The sequence below is a fragment of the Hippoglossus hippoglossus genome, chromosome 11 (genome assembly GCF_009819705.1).
Source record: "Hippoglossus hippoglossus isolate fHipHip1 chromosome 11, fHipHip1.pri, whole genome shotgun sequence".
Taxonomy (NCBI): domain Eukaryota; kingdom Metazoa; phylum Chordata; class Actinopteri; order Pleuronectiformes; family Pleuronectidae; genus Hippoglossus; species Hippoglossus hippoglossus.
In genome coordinates this window covers 10,151,563-10,168,074 of record NC_047161.1, presented here as the reverse complement: position 1 = coordinate 10,168,074, position 16,512 = coordinate 10,151,563, and the positions used below count along the sequence as shown (strand labels likewise).

At 41.9% G+C, this 16,512-nt stretch overlaps 1 protein-coding gene across 3 annotated transcripts in view; it reads right to left on the bottom strand.

Annotated features, from left to right (window-relative positions):
* Positions 1-13,664: 13,664 nt before the first annotated feature.
* Positions 13,665-16,512, bottom strand: part of runx1t1 (RUNX1 partner transcriptional co-repressor 1) — a 56,858-nt gene continuing 54,010 nt past the window's right edge. For all 3 annotated transcript variants that reach the window (XM_034599990.1, XM_034599992.1, XM_034599991.1), the window contains exon 12: positions 13,665-16,504. The gene's annotated coding sequence lies outside the window, so the exon portion shown is untranslated. The remainder of the gene's footprint in view (positions 16,505-16,512) is intronic.

Here is a 16,512-nt window from a genome sequence, read left to right as displayed (position 1 = left end):
AGAATGCACATCCTCTGACATGTTCCTACAGCTTCCTTATTCGATTCATCATTTGAACCAATCAGCTGCTGAGTTGACCCCACGCCATCTTTCTGCTCTCCTCCATCATCCGCTGTGATTGACGGCACATGATCTCGAAAACCCAAATCTGGGGGGGTCACGTGACGACCACTGGAGCATGCCCAGTGCAGCAGATCGGCGGGCGGGTGGGACACCAGGTAGCAGCATCTGGTCTCCGCGTTTTTCTGGAACACACGAGTGCCTGTGGCGCTGCAGGCTTGGCTGGTCGAACATCTGTCCGCGAGCTGCGGCCGGCTGGATGAGCAGACCAGCAGCCCAACCAACCGGGCCAAATGAGCGTCCTGCACACATGGATGTCCTTCAGGAATATGTGGGTTAATGTCTCTGTTATCGCAATCTGACTCCACTCAGTCCTGTCCATACTTTTTTTTTTCCAGAGAGCGGATGTCTTTGTATTTGCTCTTTGTTTGTCTGAATAAAATCTATGTTTCTCCCCAGCTCCGTGTTTGTTGATGCTTGGTTTCTTGTGGAGCAAAAGCTTTCTTTGCAGCGTCACTCGATTTGCAAAGAAGCAAATGTAGAGTGTACAAACTAACATTCATTTTCAATATATTTGGCATTTCAAGCACATGTGGATTTGTTAAAAGATGCAACAAGAAAATCCTTTATACTTTTATGACAAATCAATATTTTAAGGACTTGCCAAGGTCAGCAGGACTCATCCTCCGGGGCCACGGACGTCTCAACAAAATCTCAGAGCAATCCGCTGTTGGAATATTTCAGTTCGCACCACAATGATTGAGCGACCGACCGACAAAGTGAAATTGAAAGCAGCCCTCAGCTCGCTCAGCGTTTTAAACACCACAATCCTTTTAAAAGCTCCAACTCCCTGTCCATCTTGTATCTGTAGCAAATTTAAAATTCATAGGTCACAGCGGCGAGGAGAGAGGGAGAAAAAGAGTTTAGCATCGCCGCGTTGAGAATGACAAGGACCCGCTGTGAATCACGAGGCGGAAATCGTAACCTTGCCGGGATAATTGATGAAACTCCGGAGCCACCGCCATGTCAATCACGCGCTCATGTGCTGTGTGCCTGTGAAGAGGGGTAAACATTTCCAAGATAATTAGGAGAGGGTTCAATCTGACAAAAGACAACCATTTGCATGTGGTTTTAATGAATCCAAAACATTCTGTATGGGACATTGCCTTCGTGTAATTAGCATATGCTGAATTTCCTGAACAACAAAAATGTGTTAATGCCCTCAAGAGAAGCTCCAATTACTTTTAACATCGTGACAACCACACAGTTGTTTGTATTTGTAGCTTAATGCAAAATTCAGCTTTCCCTTTTCCTGTTGCTATAATATCGCAGCTAATTGACGCCGCTAGGAATAAAAACAACCCAAAAAACAACTCAACACTTCACACAACTCCGACCAGTAGAAAAGAGCAGCATGATGCATGGTGCCCGCTCGTCCCCTTCGAATCCAGCCTCGCCGACAACAGATGGCCATCTCTCCCACAATGCCGAGCGGTCACAGATGCCAACAGAAGAGGTGACAAACACTCTGCAGGTGTCTGTCCCTCTGCGTCTGTGGCATGTGCACACATTTTCATCTATGTGTGCGTGTGTGTGTGTGTGTGTGCATCGGGGGACAAAGAGCATCTTCCTTGCAGGGAGAGGAGAGTGTAATTGATAGCAGAGGACAACCTGCAGGAAGGAAGTGCCATCGTATGCTAAATGGATGGGTTGGCACAGACTGGCACAAACTGTTGGCACAGATGCGGCAGAAGTCAACGTTATTCATTATGGAAACTTATGTGAGTGTGTTGATAATCTCTTCTCCTAACAAGTGATTTGTGAAGCATCGTTTCCAGAAGCACTGACATCTGCATGGCGACAATTATTTCTATATTAATACATATACACCTCCTAAAATATATCACGTGGTTGCATTGTGCATATGATACGTTTATACCTTCTAACAGCAGATATGTCCTGTATCGCTGCTTTTATTCCGTGCTGCAATTTATGAGTGGCTTTGACTGCACTGGGCAATCTGCTCCCTCTCCCCGTGTGCCGGCCAGGCCAGGTGTGGTGGTTGGCAAGGGCTCGCAACGCCAGGTGAGCAAGCTGCTGGCCAGGTGCCCTCCAGAGGATCGCTAGACTGACCAGATACCAGATGGCTGCGGAGTACGGCAGGCAGACAGACCAGTACACACACACACACACAGACACACACGCACACACCCACACGCACGCACGCTCTCGTGTGCAGTAAAAAGCAGAGCATTAGGAAACATTGCAGCCCTCCAGCGAGTTTGAAAGTGAAATGCTTAATGTGTTTTTACTGTACTTCTCTTCAAGCAGCTGAGGCAGAACTCATGCACAACACATAACGGCCACAGTACAACTCACTGCACCTCAGAGCTCACATAAATGTCACTCGTAAAGTCTGACGCTAGATCAGGATGAAATGTCGAGAGTTTATGGGACACAGGCTTTGGTGCTGAAATAAGTTCTTTGGCATGCGAGGTATGTTACAATTGGAAACATTTGTCTACAGAGACGTTAACAAAGAAATGATGCATGATTAAAATATGGATCTGTCAACAGCTGCAAAGGGTCGATTTGCTGGAGCCAAAGATTTTTTGAGCAAATTGAGAATTTTTTTTTGCGGGAACATTATTTTTGTTTTTACAGCGTACATTCACTCATCTGCTTCCAAAAAGCCACTGAAACTGAACCGCTCACCGGCCACAAGTCGTGCTGTGCGTCACGTGAAGGTTCTCCGAGCTGCGCCTGTAGCATGTCGAGGCACAGTGACTGTGTGGCGGTAGTTTATCACGACGAGCCTCGCAGCTCCTCTGTTTCCACAAAGCCACCCACGCCTGCTGTGGATTTAGGGGTTGCTATAGAGCTCCTGAATCTCAGCCCAAAACCGATTAGCCTGGCTCTTTTTGGGGTTTGGCTTGATTCAGGATCTAATTCCCTCTGGCTCAAATTAGGTCAGGTTTAATTTTATCTCACCCCCCCCCACCCAATCACACACACACATGCGGCACACATTGGGGCACTATTTATTTATTTTTTATTATTTTGATGTCTTTTTTTTATAACATAACATTTTTCAGGTTAAAACAGGAGCCTGTAAAAGTGTTTTGGGTTATTTAAGGGCAGTGTATTAAATATTTTATATATTCCCTTTACTCTTCTACATTGCCAGATTCCACCATATCTGACAAGACCTGACGCTCATTGAAGCTAATGCCATGACGGTACGTTTACAGCTTCATACAGTGTCGAGATCCTATGCAAACTCTGAACAAATTCTCTTCACACTAGTGTCCAAGACATGAAATACCATAAAGCTGCTTTTAATACATGCATTACATTTAGTCCATGATACTTCAGCCTTCATACAGAAACAATGACAGTTGTTTTTCCTGCATTAACTGATGGTTCATAAATCACACTCGTGGGCCTGGCCGGGAGAAGACAGATTGGCCATCTGTAAATATTTATTCAGCATCTCTATAATTAAACAGAGCCAATGCATCATGTCAGCCATACATGTCTGATGACTCCGGCTCACATACAGCGCTGAATAATACAGTGTGGAACAACTTGGTCAAACATTTACTGTAGATCTGAGAGAGACGGAGAGACGGAGAGACAGAGAGAGAGCAACGAAGTGACGGAGGAGAGATGAGTTCAACATGTTAGAATAATAAAGGATGGATTGATAAATGCAAGATGTCATTTGACAAAGAGCGATAGGAGAAGAGGAATCAACGGATGACATGATAAATACAAGATGTTGCAGGAGGGTGGGGGGCGGGGGGGGGGGGAGAGAAAGATGAGCAGCGAAGAAAAGATGGATCCAAGATGTCAGAGGAAGGAAAGAGTGGGAAAGTCTGATGGAGGAAATAGTTTCATGATGGTCTGCCGCTCGCTGTGCGACCTGTAAGATTTTAATCACGCTAATTTTAAATCGCTTAATTTTTCCAATAATATTTGGTTTGAATTACTTATTCATTACGATAAAAATGGATGAAACGCCATGATTGACAGCTAAGACTGACTCGCGAGCGCGTGTATCAGTGGGACCTTGACACTACTGCGCAGACTCTGAAATTACATCATCGCCACAAGAGGGCAGTGTTCATATCCATATGCTTCACGTCTGTATCGGAAGTGGAGACGCGTCATCCATCTTTACATATAGATTTTTATATGATATATAATAGCTGCATTTGCTCCTAATCATTTTATGTTTAGGTTGTCGAACAATACAACTTTAGTTGTTATCTAAAGAGGAAAATGGTCTAAGGTCATGTCATAAACACGGCCACTAATCCTACAATTATTTTTATACTACTCTATAGGAAGAACTAATCTAAATAATTATCTAGATATTACAAAGTTGTTGTGATATCCTGTGCAGCTTTGTGCTGGAGACAGAAGAGGAAAAGTTCATTCAGTTTGTTGAGAATGTCTTATTAGAAGGAACTTGAACCACCAGCCAACAAAGTTCAGTAATCTATAGCTGGATGAGCGGTGCAGACGCTGGAGAAGCTGCGGAGCTCCGAGTAGCGTGAGACAAATTAGGCTCATATTAATCTCTTTTTTTCAGAATATGAGATATCAAACGTCTGTGTCTTCAGTTGTTAATACGAGAGAAGCTCAGTAGCTCCTTTACAAAAGAAAAACTGTTACTCTAATTTAGTCTCTTGGTCTTTTCAGCTCTCTGAGTATTTGCTACACAGAAAGGATGCTTGCCACTTGAAGGAGAGAAATAAACACAGTGAATTATGTCCTTCACAAAAACATGTGATTCAACTACAATTTACATTTTAACACAAAGATTTCTGAAATATGCCCGTTTTTTTTAACTGTACAGTCAGGGTTACTCTGGCCTGATATCGCTCACAACATTGTTGACCATCTGAGCTACAAGCTTTGTAGCCACATGTTGACTGGATTATGATTTTGGCCACTGCAGGAAAAAAACGTGTTGGAGGAGTGGGTTAAGCAGTGTAATACTTTTGGGTTAGGGGGTTAGGGTTAATTTATTCAAACGTCATTTAATTAAAATGTATGGTAATTAAGGTCTGTTGCTGTCCCACATGCACACGACTCCTATGTGCACAGTTTGTTTATTAGTCGTGGATTGTGTCTGGATTTAAATCCATATGGGAGCTGCCATTTTCGATCGGAGACATTTCACGCAGCTCCAGAGCGGTGTTGTAACCTCCCTCGGTCCCATGACAACCAACCCTGGATAATCTGTCATCAATCTTCCCTCCGTCTCGCACCAATCAAATCTGTGTGCCATGGGATATCAGAGGAGCCCCATGTATATTTCAACAAACTATCTCAGCCGATCTGCAAAACTCAGAGAAATGTGACATTCTGAATGAAAAATTGATTATAACAAACAAACCGTTCACCGATAAATAGCTTTTAATCAAGATGATGGCTTGACGTGCCTCTGGTGCTTTATTGCATTTTAACATTTTTATTAATACATGACTTCGGAATAAATTCCTCATCCACGGGGGAAAACTGCATGAAGTGCACAACTATAAATAATCCATTGGCTCTCCTTCAACTTTCATCAACTCATTATATGAAACTCATTTTTTTCTGACAACCAGGAAAAACATTACAAGTCAAATATCACTCTGGTGAAACATTGAGAGTCCGCACTGGAGATATTTTTTTAACACATTTCAATATTGGACAAACTTCGAACTGAAGTTAATTGAAGTTGTGATGTATTTTTGAGTGGAATAGAATTTGATTCCTAATATCTGACAAGAAAAGATTCCTACACATTATCACTCTTTTGACACGACATGAAAGGGGAGAAGACATCCCACCAATTACAAACTACTGCACATAGATGGGCCTCATAAAGAATGACCAGTAACAAAAATCTATTCAAAAGAACCAAGAACCAATCATCTTATGGATCACGGTTCAATAATGTCTCCCAAACTCAGACACTGAGTTGAATCCTAACGTATTTGCAAACATTTGGACGTTCTATCCAAGTTTAACCTTGATTGTCGTGATGTCCCCCAATTTATGACATTTATTGAGGATTAGAGACCACCATCAAATCTAGGGTCGTTGAAGCAGCACCAACCCAAAGCTATGTCATCTATGGTATCCGCAATGCAACTCCCCCCATGTCTCTTTGCTCCCTGGAAGCTCCAGCAACCCCCAACACTACTCGCATGCACTCGCAAGCACACACACACACACACACACACACACACACACACACACACACACACACACACACACACACACACACACACACACACACACACACACATATACTTCACATGCCCCCTGAGAGAGATGGATGGCATGCCTTTCCATCCCTCTCCTAGGCCGGCATCCAGGTGCACAACAGCTGGGGAAGCCGAGGCGGGGGTGCTGGATGAGGAGGGATGGGGGAGACAGAGGACCGGGGATGGGTGGATGGAAGTGGGGCCAGGGGGGTGTAAAGGATGCTCAGGAATAAGCTATAAATTTCCTCAGGAGCGCTCCGGGTGCTCGTGGCTTCTCCTTGTCTGTCCAGACAGCTGAACTAATGTATGGTGTTGCTGTGGAGGCGAGCCCAGTTTCATCAGGCAAACTTTGTAATGGTTCATTTTTTTTTGGCGCTCTCTTGACCGACAGGCGTAGACCTATGTAAATGTGAAAGAAGAAAGCATGACAGCGGTTCTAAACGGAAGAACTAATTTAAAAAAAAAAAGATGGTAGACATTGATAGAAGAGTGTCTTGTGCAGAAAAATATTCCGGCTGATTTATGACCCTCCTTTGGTGCTTCATTTAAGATTGGAAAAGATACATCACAAGCACTCAGCAGCCACACACCCTCAATGTTCAAATGTGGCCAACAGTGATTAACTTTCACTTTTTGATACATGGCTCAAATGTGTGATTTAGCCCAAAGTATTCCCCCAATGTTTAATCGTGACTTCTATGTCCCTCCAGTGCTGGGGAAAAGGAGATATATGGAGCAGCAGGCACCTCTCGGACCATTCTATGTGTCTTATATTAATGGACAGATTCATTTGAACAATGTCAGGAGTTAGAGAAAATACAGCTAGAGGTCACACACAGAGAGAAAATGAAACTTTCTTATTTATCATTACAGTTATTGATCATTTTCTAGATGACAGATAATATCAACACTATCCATTTCTATTTATTTATTAATAATTCATATTTCGACAAATGTCCTTTGGTCTGTCTAATACCGCAAGAAACAATATATTTGAATCTTACACTGTGAATATACTGTATATAACTGTTTTAAAGTCATTATTTATGTTTTATAAGCAGGATGTTTGCATATTTGGTCTTTTGCATATTGTGACATTCTCATGTCGACTTATCTCCACAAATATTACATTCTTAAGTACGTTTTTTAACTTGTGGACCTGAAACAGCTAAATTCAATAACTGAAAACTGACCAGCAACAATTCTTATAGTTGATCAATTAGTTGATCAATTAAAAACTTGTTTTGTCAACAACTTGGAATTTTCTGACCTTTGATAGATACAATTATTAATAAATTAACCCAAAACATAATTTAAATAATTAATAACTGTTATTTGCTCCTCTTGTCATTTGAATGTTTTTGGACAGTGTTTGTTTTAATGCATGCAAAAACAAACATTTCACTCAAGGTTACAGTAGTTTACAGTTCAGGCTCAATCTATGGACCAATTCATCACCTTATGAAAACCTGGATGATAGGAAGGATTTTCCTAACTATCCATATGTTGCAGGGTTTATACGAGGTTTCATGCAGCTGAGAGGTGCTATGATGGTATGGGATGGATCCACTTAGCGGGAGACAGTGGGGTTCAAGATGACGGATGGTGCGAGATGTCCCGCTGTGTGTCATGGTAAACTGTTTTTGGACGGGATTTGGCTCAGTGGGCTTGGAGAGGGACGGACGATGTTGAGAGAGAGAATAAAACAGGAGAGAAGGGGCTCGAACGTGGTCATAAGAAATGTAAAGGTAGAAATATTAAAACTAGATGAAACTTCCATATCAATATGCCTTTGTCTCATAAACGCTTCCACAGAGACCACACGTGGAGGCATATCCACAACTTGAACAGTATCATGTGTACGTGTGGGTACTATATCTCAGCGTGTCATTCATCATGTGGTAAAGCCGCAGTAGGCAGTGTACAGTATGCTTGGCCTCTGCTCCTCATTCAGCTCTCATTAGCCATCAATCACCTCCCGTCCACTGGCTGCCTGCATGAGGAGAGACCTCCTGACTTCACGTCCCACCAAGATGTTCACTTTGGCACTTAACACACTCACACACACACACACACACACACACACACGGAAAAATGTACTTCCTCACCCCATGAAGTCAGCATCAAATGTGGAGGTTCAGAGAAATGTTTACTTACTGAGAAGTTTTTTTTTTTTTTTGTGATTTGATGGTCTGCCAGTTCTTGAAGTTTAATACTGTGGCTTGTTTATCTTCCATCACACAATATAAGCAAAGGGGCAAGATTTTTCATTTTAAGATTATTCTCAAGCTATTTTTGAAATGATGAACTACAGATTGTAAACTGGTTCTTGTGCCAGAAAGCAACTGCAAGATTTATTGTTTGCAGGAAATGGGAGATTCTCTATTATTTTACAGTTTTACAGAGGAAATCTTCCACTGACAATGTACTGAGCAAACTGTATGTTTTCAATTTGTTACGCTTTTTGTGAGAATAGGAAAAAGCATTGACATATTGCAGGGTTTTTATCAGCCATATGTGCTCTGAATTCCACTCATTTCAAGCCTTATTTCTCCACAGTGAAGAAACAGGTGTGTCTTTGACTGTGTATGCTTGAATACGCATTTCCATTTGTGTGAAACAAATGCGGCTGTGCTGTTTCAACAAGACCAGATGCACAATGGTTTACAGGATGCTGCCGTGGCTAAAGGCCAATTTATACTTCTGTGTTGAATCATACTTTTTAGTCATGTACCCTGTCTGCGTTTTTACATTTTTTACCAGGGAGGTGGTCACCTGTTGGTTGTTACATGAATATATGCAGTAAAAGTTGTATTTACCGAGTTTATGCAGAATCCTGTTAGACTGCCAAGGACGGTAACATCTTTATGGATGTTTTAACGGCAGATGCAGGTAATATTTTTTCATGGTGCAGCTGATGAACATACTGTCTCTGACAAACAAATGCTCATTGTGTTTGTGTGGGGGAGAGAGGGAGACTCAAAGCGCTGTCCTGTTCTTTTATGCCATTTGGATTCCGTTTTTAAAATTGAACTGCAGATGCAGCCTTCTCTCTCATCAGGGATGAGCTGAGAGAGGATGGCAGAATTGACAGGTTATCAAGGGGGATGGATTTTTGGTCCTTTTGGTCAAATTCACCTCTTCGTACACCCCAAGCCACAGCCTACTCCATTACTGGACGTGCTCCTCCCTAGAGATGTAACTACACATTGTCAAAAGGCAGACCAACTGTGGTTGGTCCACTTTGTAGCATGACGTGTCCATATCGCTCAGTGGCTGGACAAGGACACTCAATCAGTTCAGTGGTCAAACACATTATCTCCTGCAGCTTCTTCTCTCTTCTCTGTGCAGCAGTAATGTCAGTAAAACAAGTCAGCCTCTTGTTCAACATTTGTTCGCTCCAACTATAACGTCATCCACTCCGTTTCAGCCGCTATTGTCACATGGAAATCGTACAACTAATTGGCGTTTTAGCGTTGCAGAGTAACACAGACCCACCTGCACTCAGCATATAGGCTCTGCGTCAGTCCTACATAGGAGCATAAACCAGGCTTAAGGGGGAGAGTGGAGGAGCTGGCGGGGAAGGGGTGAGGGAGTGGAGAGTGAAGAAGAAGAGGAGAAAAGATTACTTTTTTCTATTGAATCTTCCCAGTGAGTTTTCACTTTCCCCCCAGGGACATAAGGAAGCATTGTGTATTTTTCTCTCCACTCACCTGCTGGGCAGTGTATGGAGGCCATTACTTGACATTGATAGCTGCATGGACTTTTTGTCCTTGGCCTGTATACGCTACAGCTGATTACACTCTGCAGCACGGCTGAGGAGATACAGTACAAGGGTGTAGGACATTCTTTCACTCAGCAAGCTACAGTGTTTGTGACGTAATTGCAACCTTGACCTCTGTCCCTGCTTCCCAATGTGTTGGACTAATGAACAAAATAACCCTCATTCAATGACTGTCCTCGGATCAGGAGGGAATTAAATAGCTTTAGTGGGTTACAGTACACACAAGTGTTTTGTCATTTCGCTTTCGCCAAGTCATAAATCACGTAGAACTCTGATATTTGCAGGGCATTTTAATCAAATGCCACTGATAGAAAGCGTTTCAGCCTCATATCCTTTACCCCCGACTATCTCGCTCCTCCTATCTTTCCCTCTGTCTCTCTCAGTCTGGTTGCTTGACTCCTAGCTATCTCTTCCTCCAGCTCTCCCCATCAATCTCTGCCCCCTGTCTCTTTTGCTATTTTTCTTCTCCTCACTGCTGTTTGCAATGTGTGTCTGAAAGACAGTGAGAGATGGATGGAGAGAGAGAGAGAGAGAGAGAGAGAGAGAGAGAGAGAGAGAGAGAGAGAGGCAGAGAGAGAGAGAGAGAGAGAGAGAGGTCTGACACATGGGCCCAGTTCCTTAATAATGTCATTCGGTATGAACGCTATTAGCAGATTACCCCTGGCCCAGGGCAGCCTAGCCATGTGCAGGAACTAGATAACCTTGTGTTCGGTAATTTAATATCAACACTTCCCCTCTTTTCTTACCACGCTTTACAACACACAAATACCCTGCTTGTCCCCTCCGGTCGTGTTTCTTGAAGAGAGGGGGGGGCGAGGGAGAGAGAGAGAGTGAGAGAGAGAGGATTACAAGATAGTGACTTCTTAAAGATTCCTTTCCTCTGCTGAGAAGTGTGGCAAATCGTCCCTTGTCCATGGATGTGAGAAAATACATAAACAGGCTTATAGTGAAAATTCCATCAGATTTAATGCAGTGAATTTAACTCAGCGCAACATCAAAGGAGCCGCCCATCTTTTAAAAGCCCTCGATTGGGTAATGTCATTTTCCCCCTCCTTCTAGTTTTATTCCTGGCGGGCTATCATATGCCCAACATTTACCACATATCAGGCCAATATGAAAAGCGCAGAGGAAATTTCCTGTCACACAGTTGGATTTTGTAAGAGTGGGTGAGAGAGGCAGGGGCTGACTGAGAGGGGAGAGAGAGATCTACCACTCAAAGTAGCAAGTCGTTATGGAATCAAATCCCACGCTCTATCCCCCACAAGCTGAATCACAATCCTGCATTAGCTGCGATATCACTCTTCGTCCTGCTGCTGCTCTTTTTCCCACCGCCCGTGAGCCAAGCGGGTGCGAGAGGCCAGACGGCGCGGCCCTATCACTCACCGGCACTCTCTCACATCGGCATTACCACGCCTTTATCTCATCTCCTGCAGCCCGGCATGGCCGGCCGCCTCTCGCTCCTCCAGGCTACTTTACTAATAACCTATTCCTTATCAGTCACCGTGCACCTCTGCCTGTGATCAAAGAGCCAATTAATGGAGTGAGAAAAGGTGAAGCATTCAAATAATGGAGACAGCTGTTTTTCTCTGTTTGAGAAAATCCATTTTGTATTGTTATCGGCTCCAAGCAGCTCCCGCCAGAACAGCGCTTAATTCAAGTCGCTGTCTGCTTCTGCCTGGCTTGATAAGAGAGAGTAAGAAAAGACAAGGGGAGAGAAAGGGGAGATGAGGGGAGAAGAAAAGAGCCCTGGTCACAATGAACTTTATGTATAAGAATGTGGCAGGAATATCACAGCAGTCCAACTCATCCCTGAGCTTTATCAGCTCCAAAGTGGTTCAACTCAGAGATAAAGATGGGGGGGATGGGGGTCATAAAAAAGGCAGAGCTGCTGCAGCCGACAAGCTGCTTTATGGCTTCACTGTCATTCATTTTGAAAGGGGAGCAGCTGATCCCAGCTCTTTGAGGCCCAACACAATCTCGTCGGGCAAAAACCTGAGGTTAGTTAAGAGGTTAATTGTACTGGTGTCAGAGCAGCATATAAATAGCTCCATCAAAGACTCACATCTTAACAGCTTTGTTGTAATTTGTACCACTCCACTTAATTTTAACAGTTCCTTTAGCCCTGTCGGTTATGTGTGGTGACATTTTAAAGCGTCGGGTGAAGTTGTTGCACCGGATGTCTAATCAGTCTTTCAGGTGGCGAGGATGCCTCTTCATAAACTGACGCTTATTTCACATTCTAGCTTCAGTAATGATTAGGCTGATTTGTTTCCTATATTAGTCAGCGAATGGTCGTATCCAGGATATACTGGATATTAATGGGGTGGGTGGCTCTAGCTGGTTCTTATACTGTCGTCTTCACTGCGAGACCAAACACTAGTCATTTACTTGTCATATCTAATCACTTATCAAATACAGCGGCAGAGCCCACTTGGAGATGGAAATTATATTTACAGACTTAAACATATGATTTAAAAGGGTCCATAAAATAGTTTACGGGCAGTCAAACAGGGTCATGGGATTTGAAGACATCCAGACATATAGTCAGATTTAATGTATTTAGTGCTAAATTGTAACTGACATCATTTTTATTCCTCACTTTACCAATTACGCAAAACGTTGACTGAAAATGTGACGTCAACACATTTTCCGTAGATATCATATTTAAAGGAGAGAAATGAAAGGGAAATATATGTTGTGCTCTGTTAAGGTATATATTGCATAGGATTATGTTGCATGATATTTTCTGTGTGGGTTTTGGTTTAAACTGTACATACTGTACTGTGGGCAGTGTGTTAGAAAGAGGATGAGGGAAACAGACAGTGAGTGTGAGGAAATTAAGGAATCATCGGGAAAAAAGGAGAGAAAAGAGTGTTTTAAGTCCACAATGCTTGTGTCATAGTATCACTGATTACTGTAAATGAGTTTCTATCACGTCTTGTGTGAATACAAACAATTCACCCCTCACATAGCTACATATTCCAGGTCATTGAATGCTACTTTAGGCTTGTGTGGTATAAAGCCTTCCTAACCATGTCTTAAGCTTAAGCGGGAACAGGCTACAGAAAATTCCCAAAACACTCCAGCAGTAAGGAAGTGCACGGCCACCACCTTGAAATAATTAAGGAATGGTGTATGTACTTAGCAGTCATACTTTATACAGACGAGCTGGGGCTAGAAGGACAGGAATAAATGTGTAATAGGTGTCATCTGTGTAGCAGTGACATGAGTGGATAAATGAACCTAAGTAGCATATATTACAAAGAAAAAGGGCCCCAGCATCGAGCTTTGGGGGACACCTGTTGGGAAGGGATGGGATAAGGATGTTTCTCAAAGCTCACACCTCCAGTTTGTGATGTGGAATGTCTGTAAATAGTTTTAAAGCTTAGATAACCTAGATGACATCATCAGAGTCGTACACCTCATGACATGTAAACTGAACTAGGGCAGGGAAATGAATGGAGTGTACTTGCAGATAAGTTGGTGTTGATCTGGATACTATCTATATCTTGGACACTGCTGCTGCAGAGAAAGAACACGAGTCTCAAAACTGCGAGGCAGGTATTAACATATTTATTACACCGTAAAGAGAACAACAATACCAGAATTATACTGCAAAGTTTCACAGACTGACAGACCATAGTTTACAGCCCAAAAAAGGAATAAAAAAAGAAACTAAAAAGAAATAAAATCAACAAGAAACCACAGTTCTGACATAGTAGACTGGAAAGCTCTCTAGAGGACACTGACTCTAAGCGATGGAAAGACCGCTCAGCGTCAGCCTACCACTAACCTGTGGTTTTCATGTCTCAATTAAGTATTGCACAACAACTTCAAATCATTTGAACTCTTTTTTTTTCCACAATAAATTTTCTCAAGAGAACGTAAAAAAAACCTCCCACCCTTAAAGTTCAACTCACTCCCCCAGATTAATGCTACGGCCTTTGCTGTTCACTGTTGGCCCCAACTCATTTTCCCAATGTTCCTTGTTAAGTAAGAAATTTAAATAACATTTCCTCCTATTGTGAAAAAACAGGCATGCCTAAATTCATAGCCTTAGTCTTTTTGTTTCTTTATTTTTTTTATACTTTTTTTATTTTTTATTTTTATAAGGTTTTCCTTTTTGTGTATCCCCCTTTTGAATTTACCCCAGCTGACAAGTTGACAAGCACTTCAGCATGTCTTTACAACAGAGAAGAGAAAAGGAGAAATAGGTGGAGGGGAAACGGGGGAGAAAAGAGAGCGAGAGAGAAACAACATTTCTTATCTGTGACCTTAGCTCGTGTCATCGAAAGAGGAATCGACAACACTTTTCATTAAAATCAGCACAATTTTTTAAAAATCTGTTCAAACAATTCAAACTCTTGATGTACTCTAAAAACGCCACAGGCATAAAGGAACATAACAAAAGTTTTTTTTTTCACTTTTTTCTCATTTGTATTCATTTATGTTTCATTTATTTATGAGGTCTGCATTGTTACCAAGTAGTGATATGGTTTTGCAGCTGTATGAGCTTCGACTTTGGGTTTTTTATTTTCCTGTTCTCTTGTGCCCATTTGGTTTCGACTAGACCAGTATCAGCGCCGCGACTGATGCTCTTATCGTGCTGTAAGAGGTAGAGTGAGACTTGTTTGCCACCGAGGAATTTGTAGCAAAACACACATAGAGGAGGGAAGAAAGAAAAAAAAAATATATAGAGCTTTTCAAAGAATCATTGAGCAATAACTTTCATCTTCCTTTTTTTTCTTTTTTTAAAACCCAGGTTTTGCCCTGATAATGATGACCACACGTTATTTGTTGTATACTTTCAAACACACTTGTGTTAAAACAGCTTGGCTGTTCCTTCACAGCTTCTGAGGAGTCGCGAGTTGGGTGTCAGACACCTTTTTGGATAGTTTAACCCTTTGAGAATGCAGTCGTGTAGTTTAGTCCGACAAAAAGAGAGGGAGAGATGAGGAAGTACAGAGGGAGAAAACTGCACAGAACCTTTGTGGGCGTCCACTTGTTCCTTGAGGTCAGAATTTGTAACGCGCTTCCGTGTAGCACCAAGGTGTTTGGGGTGAAGAGCCTTTGTGTGCGTCAGGTTAAGTGCTCTCTTACTATGGATGAGAGGTTTGTTTGATTTACATTGAAGGTTTACAACAAAGCTGTGACTGATTATCTATCCCAAAAAAAGACATACTCTGATATAAATAAATATAAAACAGCTGTAAATGGCGTGGGTGTGAAAGCCCAGTCTCACATTCACCTCTTTTATAAATAAAGAACTTAACTGCTTAAAGCTAAAATGGGCACTTAATCTGACATTTGTGTAATGAGAAAATGCACAAACAAGATCAAAACAAATCCCAAGAATTTACTTCAAAAATGGTCACAGAAGTCATTAGGGTTCATGTCACATTAGTTATTATTGCTCCAGTTAAAATGTAACAGTGCTGTGAGACGTCGATTATGTTTAATTCACACCTTCTCATTTCACAATGCAAGATGAGTGTGGTCGGTTTCCAGAAGGAATTCAAATAAACGATTTTATGAAATTAAAGTTTGACCTTGTTCTGTGAACGTGAGAACAAAAGCTGCAGAAATAAATAACCAAATGTTTGTGAGAACAAACCTCTGTTGAAAGTTGTTTAAATCAGGATTTTGGTCCTTGGTGTCAGTCTTTGGCTGTTTTTGGTGTTTATTATTATGTTTTTTTTATCTCTTGTGTTAATACTGTGTGTTACCTGGTGCTTTGCAGTGTTAAAGCTGTCAATCGGAGTCTACACTTCTGCATTTGGAAAGTTAGTTTGTTAGATTTTTTTAGTTTTGACATTTTTTTGGTAGATTTTCCGTTTTTTTCTTAAAAAATAACAAATATTTAACAAACGTTCAGTAATGTGCATGCACTGTCTGTAACTGTAACTATAAAATAAAAATAAACAATATGGCTGCTTTTGTTAGCATGTTAAGAATTAAAAAAAGTGGGTTTGGTGATTTTACATTTTTCCAGCGGCCCCAGACCCGTCCCACCCGCCCCTCCCAAAAAATTTAAAAATGGATTATGCTATCACTACGTACAAAATGGCTGAAGAGTTATGGCTCTATACCAACAACACAAGTATGCTGAAAAGAAGCATGCCAAAATAACCTCCGTGACAGTGCAATACATTTATGTATGTCCCTTGTACAAAACATTTAGGGTAGCATTCCGCGCAACATGCTAGTTCTCAGAAAAGATCTGGGTCGGACTCAAGTAGCAGCTCTGAGATATAGCTTCTGTCTTTTCTTGAGGACAAAGGGAAGTTAAACTTATAGTAACTACGAGGGATCTACCACCTACGCACAGAATAGAAAAGCAGCTTGGAAAAAAGATAACACTTCTTTTTTTTTGTCTCTTTTTGCACCAGCTAGACTCCAATC